We start from the raw sequence: 14696 nt of genomic DNA on the forward strand, positions 1-14696 counted from the left end.
GCTGTATGGTGGCCAGCTGCCCCATGAGCCGGAATGGAGTCATTACAAGAGTCGTGAAAATGAGCTCAGCCTGCAGGATGGTTCCATTCTTTGGGGAATGAGGGTGGTCGTTCCCCCGTCACTTAGACGAGAAGTATTTGAACTCCTTCATGAGAGTCACCCTGGCATCGAGAAAATGAAAGCTCTTGCCAGAAGCCATGTGTGGTGGCCTGGTGTCGACGATGACATCACAGACAAAGTGAAATCCTGTGCGGTGTGCCAGGAATATCAGCATGTGCGCCGACCAGTGCAGTCTACACCCTGGCCGTTTCCTGCAAGACCATGGTCATGTCTTCATGTCGATTTCGGAGGCCCATTCAAGGGACGTTATTTCTTAGTCATTGTAGACGCCTACTCAAAATGGGTTGAGGTAATTCCAGTGACATCACCATCTTCCGATGCCACAATCAGCTGTCTGCGTGCAGTTTTTGCCACTCATGGCATCCCTGACATTATTGTGTCGGACAATGGCACAGCGTTCACTAGTGCAACATTCCAGCAATTCCTGCAGAAAAACCAAATCAGAGGAATCAGAGTGCCACCTTATCATCCTGCATCAAACGGTGCTGCCGAGCGCGTTGTTCAATTGGTCAAGAACAAGCTGAAAAAGTCGGCATCTGGCGACTTCCAGACCTAGATTCACCGAATGTTATTTCAGTACAGGACAACACCTCACATCCTCACTGGCAGAACCCCAGCAGAACTACTTATAGGCAGAACACTACGAACACCGCTTAAAGCGTTGTGCCCAGATCTTCGAGGTGATGTCGTGTTGAAGCAGCTAAAGCAGAAATTACACCAGGACAAAGGAGCACGTCACGCTCAGTTGCCACAGCCTGGTTCGCACGTCCTCGTCAAGAATTTCAGACCAGACCCTTCATGGTTGCCAGCCACTGTTATTAGGCCAACAAGTTCGTCTTCCGTTCAGGTGGAACTTGCAAATGGGTCAAGCAGCGATCGGCATGGTGACCACCTCCGACCGGATGACCGTTCTCATCCTCCTTACTCGAGCTCACCAAGCAGTATGCCACAAACGCAGCCATCGCCAGATACACAGACTGAACAAGTGACCAGTGAAGGATCACCAACGAATTTTGAAGCGGCGCAGGTACCCAATGCACAAACTTCATTTGACACTCCTCAAGCCACTACTTCTTCTCCGTTGCTACGCAGATCCCAACGTGTGAGAAAGCCAGTGTCACGTTACTCGCCCTAGAGACTGTCTGGGGTGGGGAAGTGTTACATATAGGACGCCGATTGGTGGCGCCCCCTGTAGCGCGAGCCTCGTGCACACAATAAAGAGAGGTAGGGCCGAGGCGGTCCCTCAGAGCTTCTCCGCCACGCCAGCAGTATGGTTGTGCGTCTCATTTCTTGCTGAGATTGTAACAGTTTCTTTAAAAGGCTGCGCAGCAGGTTCGTCTTATCGGCCAGGTTGGGTATGAATTTGCCAAAGTAGTTCGCCACGCCTAGCATCCGGTGTACGGCCGCCTTGTCTACCGGGTGAGGTAATTCGCTCAGAGATGTGCTCAACAAAGATTTTGGTTTTATGCCCTCTTTGGATATGACGTCACCCAAGAAATCAATTTCAGTGAGCCCGATCTTGCAATTATCAGCATTAAACGTCAAGCCTTCCTGTCTGGACAACTGCAAAGCCTGCCGGAGGCGCGCATCGTGCTCATCTTTCGTAGCTCCATAGATTTCGACGTCGTCAACATACACGTGCACTCCCGCAGCTCGGTCGAAGATTTCGCTCATCGCCTTCTGGAAAACTTCTGGCGCGGCCGCTATGCCGAACGGAAGCCTTAAAAAACAGTATCGAACGAACGGTGTGCTGAATGTGCAGATATCTGACGTTGCGTTGTCTAAAGGGATTTGGTGAAAGCCGGAGTTTGCATCAAGGCGAGAGAAATATTGGGCCCCTGCTAACTCAGCTCAATATCTTCCCGCCTTGGCATTTGATAATGTTCCCGCTTTAGACAATTATTGATATTCCGAGGATCTATGCACAAACGCAGCTTTCCGTTTTATTGCGATAGCAATTATATGGACACTCAAAAGCAGATTTCTGCCGTCGGCGTCGCCGTCGCCGTGAGGTTCCGTATGACGTCATTTGGAGATGAAATCGTCGCCGCGCGCCGAACGCTGTATGTGCGAGTGAAACGGCGCGAGGGGCGCGTCTTTCACGGGAGTGAACGCACGGCGGAGAACAAACGCGCGTTCTGCGCCGTGCTGGCTTAAGGGCTGCAGAAGTAGGCGTCTCTTTTCTCCTTTACAATCACCATATATATGTAGAGCAAACGCGCCTTCTTCAGACACGCGAGAGGCCGTGGGGGAGGGGGAGGGAAGGAAGGCGACGTTTAGCTGCGGCACCAAGTGCCTGTCTCGCACATACAGCGTTCGGCGCGCGGCGACGCTCCAGTCCCGGCCTTCCTCAAGGATGGGTCAGCTGTGCCGCCTCTACGAGGAGGTGGTTGGCAACCCACCGCCGAATGCGGTACAGCTGCCCCCACCGCAGAGGCCTCCTGTCCCCATCGCCACGGAGCTGCCCGGGATTTCGAAGAGGCGCTCACCCGCTTGCGCCCTGCAGCAGACGGCCGCCTGCCTCCTGGACGAGACCCTCGGAGACCACCTCCTGGTGTACGTCGACGGTTCGGTGGTACCGGACACCGGCTCTGCCACGGCGGCCTGCACGGCACCAGCCCTGCAGAAGAGCAGGCAGTGTCGACTGCCCAGACACGCCAGCTCGACTGCAGCCGAGGTGGCAGGCCTCCACCTGGCCGTCGACCTACTCTCTGAGGAGCTTCCTGGGGTACCAGCGGCCATCCTCTGCGACTCCAGGGCAGCCCTCCTCGGCCTGCAGAGGCCAGAAAGCGCCAGCCTTGGAGTCGCACTGCTGTCTACCCGGCTGACAGCGCTGCAGGACGCAGGCCACCCGGTGTCCCTGCACTGGATCCCCGCCCACGTAGGGATCCCGGGCAACGAGGCAGCCGACACCCTGGCGAAGGACGCCCACCACACCACTGTGCCCCTCAGTCGGGCCGTGACGGAGGGCGACTTCACAGGACTGAGGCTGCGGCGACACCTGGCGACCCACCACCCAGACAAACGGGTGGCACTGGGATGCCCCCCACGACCACTCCCCCAGCGAGGCCTGGCTCGCAGGGAGACCTCGCTCCTTCTCCGGCTCCGCATCGGCTGCAGCTGGACGGCAGCACGCAGCTACCGACTGGGACGAGCGACGTCCCCGGCCTGCAGCTCCTGCGGGGAGCCGGAGACGATCGAACATCTCCTGCTGGCCTGCCCGGCGTACCTCCAGCAGCGGGGCCCACTCCTGCAGGAGTTCCGCCGCCTGGGCCTCCCCTGTGACAAGGAGGAAGATCTCCTCTTCCCCGGCCGACACCACCTTTCTGCACTTCGAGGCGTCGTGGAGTTCCTTGACTCGTCAGGGCTCTCCGCACGCCTCTAAGGACATTTCTACAAGCGGGAAGGCCTCACGGCCTCCCACTCCACCCCGGGCCTGACCGGCCTGGCACAACACCCCTGCAGACTCTGCAGCACACCAAGGCCTTCCATCTCGGCCTGATACGTGCCGCCTATGCCTGCCGGTTTTGCTTCGCCCAGCCATGGCGTCTCCACTCTATCCCTTCTTTCGCTCCCACTTACCCCTCCCTGTTGGCGCTGAGCCGTGCTCCCTCAAGGGCTGCAGAAGATAGCGCCAACCTTTCCCTTTCCCTCAAGAACCACTTACCTTACCAAGTGCCTATTTATATCAGAGGCTCCAGCAATAGTCACCAACGCCGCACGCATTTTGAGCGAACGCGGGCAAAACGCCGACGGCGTCGACAACAGTTGTGCGTGTTGCCGGTGCTGCTGCATGTCCAAGTTTATACACCTGATAAAGCTACTATCATTACTCCGTATAGCTCTCTACAAATTTGCTATCGCAATTGATGCTTCGCCTTTCAGGTGAAACTGCGACAACTTTTTTTTTCACCACGAAAAAGGAGATGCTACAGGACCGATGATTCATCTCAACTTGCAGCGTTGCCACGCCTACGGGCTTGATAACACCTCCGCTATATGACCGCAGGACAGCACAACTTGGGTCAAGCTTCAGGTCCCCCTTGCACCTTCGGTATAGACGGAGTAAGGCAGCAGATTGGTCTGGGAACCCGTGTCAACCTTAAGCACCACCATTTGACCCGCAACCTGTGCTTTAACTGTCCAATCTTCCTTGCGGTTGACATTGCAAATTTTCACATCCAAAACACTAAAGTCATCGCTGTCTTCGTGCACATTGTCTACTTGTCGTTTCGTGCAGCACATAGCGAAGTGATTTTTTCTTTAAACACGAAGCAAGTCTTTCCGAAGGCTGGACACCTAGCACGCGCGTGGGAACGATTGCATTTGGCACAAACGTGCTGTTGCGATTTTTTGACCACGGCTATCTGGTTGTCTGCATGGGACCACGCTTCATTGTGCTGGGCGGATACTTCCGCGGCTCGTCATATGTGCCCTGTCTTGAGGAGCGTTAGGTCCTTTTCCTTGAGCATTTTCTCCCGCAGCTTGGTATTTGTGCCGAAGACAATCTGGTCTCGGATCAAGCACTCTGTCAAGGGCTCGAAGTTACAGCTGCGTGCCTGTCTCTTGAGGTCACGTAGAAAATGCTCAAAGGGTTCGCCTTCTGCTTGTGTTCTTGTCCGGAACAGGAATCTCTCAAAACCCTCATTTTGCTGCTCCTGGCAATATTCACTGAACTTCTTTACAACGGTCTCATAACCTTGCTTGCTTTCGCCCTCCTCAAAAGAAAAATTGTTAAATACCTCGAGCGCTTCGTCTCCCGCGAAGCTCAGCAGAAGCGCGGTCTTGACAGCTGGAGTCCTGGGTTCCTTCGCTGATGCTGTCGCCTCCAAGAACAGCTCAAACTTCTGTTTGTATTTCTCCCAGTTCTTTGCCGTGCTTACGGATAGCAGCAAGGGTTCTGGTGCCTTGCGAAGTTCCATGTCCTGGATTTGAACCGCATTCACCGGTTGCTGCTTGCTGTTCGTGGGCCGATTACATCTACGCCGCGGAGCGACGCGCCCACTTCTGACACCATGTATCAGTGACGCGTGTGACTAGTGGAAGCCAGCAGTGTCGTAGCCAGAAATTTTTTTTCGGGGAGGGCGGCTCAGGTTGCAGCGCGGCCTCCTCCTTATAGAATTGGTCGAGGGATCAAATACATTACTAATAACTGCATTGCCAATGCCATTGTATATTAGATGCTGCAAATGAATTATTGAACGCTACGCACTGTCAAGTAATATATGTATTTTTTGATAAAAGCATATATTCGTATGTCCTAAAAATTCTGGCATAAACCACTGATATCAATGCGGCCACGTTTTTTTTGTCTATTTATTAAGGAAAGAAAATATCACACCGACATTAGAACTATATCAGTTCGAAACCAGCAAAGCAGTGTATACAGCTGATATGAAGAACGTAAAGGCTATGAAATGAATAAGTTGAGGACAAATATTTTGATGAATCTTCGTCATTCAAAAACCTTGTTTACATTTTTGCACATATGCAACGGCCAGGAAAAAAACCTCAATAACGCTGTCCCTCGTTGCAATAGATTGCGCAGGAGCAGCTGTTACCGGTCGTGTATTGTAATTACACCGAGATTATACTCGCAACAGTGAGTACAAATAAAAAGTAGGAGAGAGAGAGAGAGAAGTCATAAGGGAAAGGCAGGGAGGTTAACCATGCTGAGCCCGGTAGGCTACCTTGCACGGGGGAATGGGGAGAAGGGATTGAAAGAGAAGGCAGAGAGAAGTTCACAGTTCACACGTTGCATATTTACAGTTAAGCGTTCATCGCTGAGTTTCGTCACAGGCGGTAATACAGGCTTGTGCACTTCAAAAAACACAGCAGTGCATTTGTAGCCCTGCACATAGGAGACGCACCAGGCCACGCGCCCAAGATCTTTTCCTCCGTAAAAGGCCTGTCGTCTAAGTGCCCCAAAGCCGTCCGAAGGGCAATCCTCTCATCTTCGTATCTGTGGCAGTCGCATAAAAGTAGGAGTTCTGCAAAATATACAATAGAAATGCGAAGATAGAATGGAATATACAAATGCGAAGATAAAACTTGCTAAAGGGCAAAAAAGAGTCGCTGGAAACAAAGTTCACTGCTTGTATACACAAAACCTCGCAACAAGGTATTTAAGTATACGTCTAAGTATCCAATAAAGTTACGTATTTAAGCAAACTTCACTCTATATAATGCGTCAAACAAGACAAATAAAGACGTTGCGGAGTCAGAGATAGTAAACTTTGCGCACAGAAAGACAGATGATCTAGGCAAGAACAAAACTATGATCGCAGAAATCGTGATATGCACTCGGGCCATGCAGCGGTCACGACAGCACCATACAGGTAGAATAATAGAGGAATAATGCAGAAATCAGCACGAAAATGTGTAATTTAACTGCCTGCACAGCGGCATCAATTATTCTGCACCCAAAATTAAAGCAGAGTTTTGCTTCGTTTCAAAAAGAAATAAAAGCAGGTAGCTAAAAAGGAAAGAAAAGGACAAACGAAAGCCACAGATGATGCGGCAAGTGACTACCCAATATCCGAGTGTGTTTTGGCAAACGCCGCGTGGGTCGGGCTTTGAGCAAGGTCGGTCAAAATTGGTTATTGATGTCCTCTTAATTTTCGTATTCGCATGATAATTTTGATCATGACGCTAACTGCTAGAATAAACGGCTAAAATTTCTGCGGTTTTAAAAGCTAACGAACAATCATACGTTTTCATAATTACGAGCTTATGGACCTGAAGGAACAGAGCTTTTTACTTGCATTGATTTTTGCTGCTTCGCTATCTAAAGGACAAACTTCTCTCGGCGGGGAAGTTGAGCGAGGCGGTCAATGACTTCGGACACGTTGATGCCGACGTCTCTGTATGTGTATAGAAGCACCAGTCTAACCATGCGTTCCACAGACATTGTATAGCCAGCTAGTTTTTTTAGTAAACTCTTGTTAAAAAATATTCTCTCTGCGCTGGCAGTGGTCACTGGAAGGGTGACTAGAATCTGGAACAGTTTGTACACATTTACATAGAACCTGCAGTCGCAAAGGGAGAGGGCATCTATTCCGGTGCTAAAACCTAAAACACTCCCTCGATGTCGTTGGCATCCTTGTTTAGGTACTTTGCACAAACAGTAGGCTGTTCGATTCCAGCGATGTCCGTCGTTTCGTCAGGAAGTATGGAGAAGCAGCCTACTTTTGAATCTAGGCTTTCTTTGATAATGTCACCACAAATTTCTATTATTTGGTTTTGTGCATCTGGGTTTAAATACGAGGCATTACTGGGGTAACTTTGCCAATGGTTCTTCAGATATGTATTTCCACAATCAGCTCGCATGCGGTGAAGCGCTCTGAAAATACCTGTATTTTCAGCGGGGCCTATGCTTAAATTTATAGGGCCACTGTCCCTGTGGCCAACGAGAGCCAGACCTTGTAGCCCGCAAAATGAATTTCCTCAATAATAGGCCATTTCCTTTCTCCTGTTTTCTCAAAGTTTACTTTGCCTGCCCCGGTCCAGCTGATCGATCACATTGGGCACGCGTCCTGAAAATGTTTGGAGAAAATTATCAGCTGCTAGCTCACAGTCGCGGTAATATTTTGTATTTTCGTGTGTGTGGAAGATTGCGAGCGCTTGCTTTCATTTCTGTAATGGCTTGGACACGAGGGCTCCAGTGCACGCATGTTGGTCTAAGTTTATAACAGCATTAACTCCATAAAGTTCCAGAATTGAAAATCTTTTAAAGCACGCCTTTGAAAATGTCAGTGCGCCTTTCGCGTCAAAAGTTTGAGAACCTTACACCCATAAAGTTTCGGAATTGAAATCCATGCGCTCCGTAGATTCCGCGGCCGCTGCGAGGTGCCGCAACGCGCCCGCTCGCTCTCGAAAAGCCCTTGAAAGTTTGTGCTCGGATCCTTGCGTTACGTGACCCCAGGTGCCACGAAATCCATCCCGAGTTCGCAATGTTCGTGCCGAAATGTCTTTCGAGCGTGAAAAAGACATTGTAGACAGATTTCAGAATGAACATAGCTCGCCTACACGAACACGTCGCAGCCTATGACACTAGGACACCTGAACAATGGAACATTCCGCACTCAAGAACGAATTATGGTCAACAAATGCTTCGACATACACTTCCGGCTTTACTCAATAACCTCGCCTTACGAGAAATAGACCTCCTGTCCTTATGCAGCCTGCAAAACTACTTTAAGTCAAACTAATCCTTGTTGTTTAATGAGTTTGTTCATATGCAATACCGTATGACTCCCCCCCCCCCTTTTATTTGCTTTAGTTTATGCTGCACTGAAGATAGTGCTATGTTATGTTTTCTTCCCCTATTTTTCTTCCTGTTTTCGTATAATAAGACTTTCTTTATGCAATCTATAATGCTCATGTATAAATTCAATATTGCCTTGTTGATGCCGTCTACTTGTTTTTCTAATTGTTAAAGTGTATTACTACGTGTCTCGTATACACATTTTTTTTTGTAAATTGACACCATCTCATCTGTTTACTCACATGTGAGCGCCCGACGCCCTCTGTTGCCTTTGATGGGTTTTTGGGCTGGTCAAGTTGCCTGCGTGCAACTTTTATTGCGATAGCAATTATATGGACACTTCAACCGGATTTCTGCCGTCGGCGTCGCCGTCGCCGGGAGGTTCCGTATACATTCCAAGGGCGATAAAATCGTCGCCGCGCGCCGTATGCGCGCGGTATGGGAGGGAGGGAGGCGGGGCGGCGCTGTGCTCCGGCACCAAATAGGGAGCCTACATGCAACGCCTTTTTAGGGTGGTGACAGCCTTCGTAAGGGTACTTGCCGCCGCCAGCTAAATGGGGGGGGGGGTTAATTGTGGGGACAAAAATGTCGAAAGATCGGCCGACAGACAACACTTCCCGCAATCCTTGGTGACGTGAAATTAATTAACTTCTTTTAATAAACTTTGGCCACAGCAGCCAGAAAGAAACGGCGCGTCTGAGCGCCGTACACGGCACGTCTACGTTTTAGTTAAACAGATTAGCAAGGACAGTCTTTATTACAGCATACTTCAAAAAGCACCCTTTATATATTATGTACAACTGGAAGGCAACGACAATGCTTAATGCAGTTCACATTCTTGGCGTGAGATAATCCTACCACGAGCACGCCATCGTGCCTTATAACTTCTTGCTTTATATGTGTCACACGACATTCAATAGAAAAGTAAGTTTGATGTGTTCAAATAAGAAGAAAAGGCAACTAGTATATTAAAGATGTATGCAGGTTTCTTGTGCACATTGGCGGAAAACTAAATTAAATAAATTTAATAGATCACGTGCCAACATGAGTTCATCAGAGCGTGACAAAAATGGCTTCCCACCAAATTTGGCGGTAAATAGCAGTCAAAATTTTGGTGTTGTCACCACCCTAAAACGGCGTTGCATTTGGGCTCCCTAGCACCAAAGGCGTATCTTGCCACTCAATCTCCCACGCGAAAGCAAGAAACGGGAAGAGGGTGGGAGGGGGGGGGGCAGCTTCTCCTCTGCCAACAACTTCTTCTCTGCGCTTTGCCCGGCGGTCGCCCGCACCGTCTCTTATCTCCACATGGCTCTGACCTTTTGTATGCGCTGTGCATTCGCCGCTCAGTTTCCGTTGAAGCGATAGACCGCGCGAACTTGCGCTTGCTGCCAGCGTTTTGACAGTCGTTGGCTGCGGTCATTCAGTGTGATCTATTCATGTTTGCTTGTGCGTGCTGACACCACGATTGTTAATTCAGTTAGTGAGCCAATGTGTCCAAGTTTATGCAGCCTATAAAACTACTATCCCTACTCCGAATAGTTCTCTACTAATTTGCTATCGCAATTGATGCTTCGCCTTTCGGGCGAAACTGCGACATTTTTTATCCAGAACCCCACCTTGTAATTCTTTTCATGGGAAATAAATGATTATTATGATTATTATTATTATTATTAATATTATTATTATTATTATTATTATTATTATTCTCGGCGTCGGCGGTGCATGCCGGCACGAAGAAATTTCGGGGGGGGGGGGGGGCTGAAGCCCCATCAGCCCCCCCCCCCCTTGCTACGCGCCTGGAGGCCAGTAACAAAAAGAGCGTTTATTCAGACGACGCATGTGTATATATATATATATATATATATATATATATATATATATATAGCAAGCTGTATGATAACAACGTGTGGTCATTATCTATGGTTCGTTTCACTGGCAGTGGTGCATGCGCACGCATGGCTTACAAGCATTTCTCGATACAGCTTGAATACTTCTTCTAGGCATGCAGCGCATAGCATTGGAGAGATTATGTCTCCTTGCCTGACCCCTTTCTTGATGGGTAAGTAAACAACTAAATTATTAAGCTGTAAAAAGTAATTATTTGGTGAGGGGCGGTCACCTCCAGCAATGTTTCATCGTCATCATCATCATCAGCAGCAGCAGCAGCCTATATTTATGTCCATTGCAGGACGAAGGCCTCTCCCAGCGATCTCCAATGAGTCCTGTTTGGCAATGTATAAAATATGTGCATTATTTAAAGCTACCTAGTTTAACACTACGTAGATAAACTCAGTTTTTCCTCGTCAAATAATTAATCACTTGGGCGACCATTGCCTGAACTTTACATCACTCGATCTGTGAAGTCACAAGAATTCCGTGGACACCTAGTTTTCAGGTGGGACACTTCTTTTCCCGGTGTTACGAACGTTTTTGTGCCACGACCACACCGCCGCCGCACTAAGCCTAAGCGCGCGACAGCTACGCGCCGAGAAGGGAGGGGAGAGTGGAGATTCAAGTAATCGGTGAAGACATCACCCCAGAAGAGTTGACCGCCGAAATGGGCTGGCGCACCGGCCGTTCCCGCCATCCCGACGAGAAACGTGGCCAAAATTCACCTCGCGACGACCCACCCCAATCGCAAGACTCCCGCTCTCGCTGTAAAACCAGGAAGAACGTTAAATATCAAGTCATCAAGGCAGGGCGTGTGCCCCAATCACCGAATAACGAAATTAAGATGATCGTCAGACCTAAAGGGGCACTAAATATCCGCAAAGTCGGCAGCCCCACAGTGACTGCAGCCATTTTCCAAGAAACACAACTTATCCCGGAAGAAAGCCAAGACGACACGATCTGCCCGACCGTTCAACAAAACATCATCGTGATCAGCACGCCCCGACCGCACAATGCTGACAGGTACTCCCGCATGAAATCTATCTACGTCAATGATGTCAACCACGAAGTCAACGCATACGAGGAAGCCCCGGACAACACTACAAAAGGAGTTATCCGAGGTATTCCCCTCACCGACAGCGCCCAGGAAATCGACACAACCGCCATTCATGCTTCGGCCCATTGATTCAACTACGCGCCCATTCTCTTATTATTGATATGTTGGCGATATGGTGGGCGCTAGTTTCTTGGATAAACACAATATCATACACTATGCACAGGATCGGTTCCGACAGGGCTTTTCTACTAACACGCAGTTAGTAGTAACCATTAATGAATTTGCTAAAGTTTTAGATATGAATGGTCAGGTGGACATACTATTTTGGACTTCTCCAAATCATTCGACAGGGTGTCTCACAATAAACTAATCCTAAAGATGAAAACAATTGGTATACCTCCCGAAATAATCAACTGGGTTATATCTTATTTGACTAAAAGAAAACAATATGTAGATGTAGACGAACCATGCTCTGGAAATTTAGATGTTTACTCGGGAGTACCCTAAGGATCTGTGATAGGACCGGTCTTGTTTAACCTCTATATCAACGATATGGCAGACTCTGTCAAATCAACTGTCTCCGTTAAATTGTTTGCGATGACTGTGTCATTTTTAAAACTATAAATTCTGTTTCTGACCAACATGTGTTGAATGTGAATCTAAAGCTACTGGCAGAATATTGTGCTAAATGGGATGAGTATTAATCCTTGAAAAAACGGTACAGATGTGCCTTACTAATAAAAGAAACAAACTGGTGTTTTCGTATAATATAAACGGTAACATGATCAAACAAGTAGAAGAATATAAATATTTAGGAATTAACATTACATCCAGGCTTATATATGGACCACGCACATTGATAACATATGCTCTTCAGCTCGCAAAAAATTAGGCTTTCTAAAACACAAATTAAGGTCATCAAACGAACGAAGAAACAAGGCGTACAAAGCCATAGTAAGACCTTCCCTTGAGTATGCAAGTATTGTATAGGATCCTCACACAACAGTAGATATAGAAAAGATAGAAAAAATTCAAAGATTAGCGGCTCGTTTTATATACAACCGCTATAAACGCCGGGACTCTCCGTCTACTATGTTGCAAGAAGCGAAGCTGGAAGGCTTAAAAGACCGCAGAAGAATCGCTAGAATTAAGTTTCTAAGCCGATTGTATTGCTCGAAACTAGGCATTGATCCCCAAGAGTACATAACTACACAATCATTTGAACAATCCCGTCATGGACATCAACACTATATTGAACCTATTTTTGCTCTCACGGATGTTTATAAGTATTCATTTTTTCCCAAAACAATAGCAGACTGGAATATATTGTCGCATGATTCCCTCCTTCTTGCTCCTGATAAATGATATGGATTGTCAGAATGCATTATCTGTGATGTGCTATATTGTTAACGTTGCGCGTTGCATCTTTTCTTTTTATCATGTTTTTATCCGTGCAATATCTCGTTCAACTTTCTATAAGTATGCATCGTCCATTCTGGTGTCTCTTTTTCAAGGTCGAATATTTTTGTCTTTTTGTATTTTGCCTCTCCTGCCTGGACCGTATTCGGTCCGCAGTATGTGATAAATAAAAAAAAGAAAAAAAGTTGTCGCAGTTTCACCTGAAAGGTGAAGCATCAATTGCGATAGCAAATTTGAAGAGAGCTATACGGAGTAATGATAGCAGCTTTATCAGCTGTATAAACTTGGACATGCAGCAGCACCGGCAACACGCAGAACTGTTGCCGACGCCATCGGCGTTTTGCCCGTGTTCGCTCAAAATGCGTGCGGCGTTGGTGAGTGTTGCCGGAGCCTCTGATATAAATAGGCACTTGGTGCCGCAGCTAAACGTCGCCTCCCTTCCCTCCCCCTCCCCTCCACGGCCTTTCGTGCGTCGGAAGAAGGCACCTTTGCTCTACATATATGGTGATTGTAGAGGAGGAAAGAGACGCCTACTTCTGCAGCCCTTAAGGGAGCACAGAACTTGGCGCTGAGCCGTGCTCCCTCAAGGGCTGCAGAAGATAGCGCCAACCTTTCCCTTTCCCTCAAGAACCACTTATCATCATCATCAGAACGCGCGTTTGTTCTCCGCCGTGCGTTCACCCCCCCCCCCCCCCCCCGTGAAAGCGCGCGTCCCTCGCGCCCTTTCACTCGCACATACAGCGTTCGGCGCGCGGCGACGATTTCATCTCCATTGACGTCATACGGAACCTCACGGCGACGGCGACGGCGACGCCGACGGCAGAAATCTGCTTTTGAGTGTCCATATAATTGCTATCGTAATAAAATAAAAAATCGTTTCGTTGAGCATTTTCATCGTCACTTCAACTTGAGGCTCATTACTCACGACACCCCTTTTCAATGGGTTCAGCGTCCGACCTTAACGCTGTTTGGTATCCGCTGTTCAATGAAATCAGATCTGAACTCCACCAGCGCCGAGTTAACTTATGGTACAACCATCCGCCTGCCGGTGCAATTGTTCCATGGCCGTCTAAAAAAAGTTGTTGCAGTTTCACCTGAAAGGCGAAGCATCATTTGCGATAGAAAACTTGTAGAGAGCTATACGGAGTAATGATATTAGCTTTATCAGCTGTATAAACTTGGACATGCAGCAGCATCGGCAACACGCAGAACTGTTGTCGACGCCATCGGCGTTTTGCCCGCGTTCGCTCAAAATTCGTGCGGCGTTGGTGACTGTTGCCGGAGCCTCTGATATAAACAGGCACTGCGTGCCGCAGCTAAACGTCGCCTCCATTCCCTCCCCCTCCCCCACGGCCTCTCGGTCGTCGGAAGAAGCCGCGTTTGCTCTACATACATGGTGATTGTGAAGGAGAACAGAGACGCCTACTTCCGCAGCCCTTAAGCGAGCACGGCGCAGAACGCGCGTTTGTTCTCCGCCGTGCGTTCACTCCCCGTGAAAGACGCGCCCCTCGCGCCCTTTCACTCGCACATACAGCGTTCGGCGCGCCCACTTACCCCTCCCCGTTGGCGCTGAGCCGTGCTCCCTCAAGGGCTGCAGAAGATAGCGCCAACCTTTCCCTTTCCCTCAAGAACCACTTATCATCATCGGCGACGATTTCTTCTCCAAATGACGTCATACGGAACCTCACGGCGACACCGACGGCAGAAATCTGCTTTTGAGTGTCCATATAATTGCTATCGCAATAATAACTAAGACCGACGCCCTGGGTGTCCCGATCTCATTATTTTGAAGACCCTCCTGCGGAGGGGAAAAAGAGGTTGAAATAATATGATAGCTTCCAAGATGTGCAAAGTCTGTACCGGGCGGTTGACCACGTGGCGGGTTGCAATACGCATGGAGCAAGGCAGTCCATCCCGTCCCCGATGCAGCAAAGTCACTCAAAC

This window comes from Dermacentor silvarum, chromosome 4 (assembly GCF_013339745.2).
Source record: "Dermacentor silvarum isolate Dsil-2018 chromosome 4, BIME_Dsil_1.4, whole genome shotgun sequence".
In the NCBI taxonomy this organism is placed as follows: Eukaryota; Metazoa; Arthropoda; class Arachnida; order Ixodida; family Ixodidae; genus Dermacentor; species Dermacentor silvarum.